Source organism: Balaenoptera acutorostrata, chromosome 2 (genome assembly GCF_949987535.1).
Source record: "Balaenoptera acutorostrata chromosome 2, mBalAcu1.1, whole genome shotgun sequence".
In the NCBI taxonomy this organism is placed as follows: Eukaryota; Metazoa; Chordata; class Mammalia; order Artiodactyla; family Balaenopteridae; genus Balaenoptera; species Balaenoptera acutorostrata.
The window spans coordinates 136546473-136547266 of record NC_080065.1 but is presented as its reverse complement, the minus strand read 5'-3'; positions in this window follow the sequence as shown (position 1 = coordinate 136547266).

The window sequence follows — 794 nt, the reverse complement described above, 5'->3', positions numbered from 1 at the left end:
TCTGTAACTGTTCAGTTCACATGGTTTATGGAAGTAAGAGGAGAAATGATTTCCAATACTATTTTCCTCTCACTGGGAACTAAAAAAGGCTACCAGGTTCAAGTGGAAACTGGAAAAGAGGAGACTTCAAAAGTCATGCAATCAACGACAAACAGAGGCTTCCCTGGTGGCGCAGTGGTTAAGAATCTGCCTGCCAATGCAGGGGACACGGGTTCGAGCCCTGGTCCAGGAAGATCCCACATGCCGTGGAGCAACTAAGCCCATGAGCCACAACTACTGAGCCTGCGCTCTAGAGCCCGCGAGCCACAACTGCTGAATCCCGTGCGCCGGAACTACTGAAGCCCGCGTGCAGAGCCCGTGCTCTGCAACAAGAGAAGCCACCGCAATGAGAAGTCCGCGCACCGCAACGAAGAGCAGCCCCCACTCACCGCAACGAAGAGCAGCCCCCGCTCGCCACAACTAGAGAAAGCCCGCCCGCAGCAACGAAGACCCAATGCAGCCAAAAATAAGTTTAAAAAAAAAAAGGAAAACAACTTTGATTCTAAGCCAATACATAAGCATAATCATAAGCAAAAGTGGTTAAGGGCTGTAGGCCACCTTTAATCAACTTCTCACTCAACTCACTCAGGCCATTATGAAAGACTGCTTCATGAAAGCGTGAGCAAAGCAGTCTAATTTCAGCATCATCCTGAGTTAGATACATATCTACTAAAAAGAATGAAAATAAAAGTTTTATCTCACACGTGCCACCACTTCTTCCTTAATTCAGTCTAGCAAGAGTTCACAAGCCTATC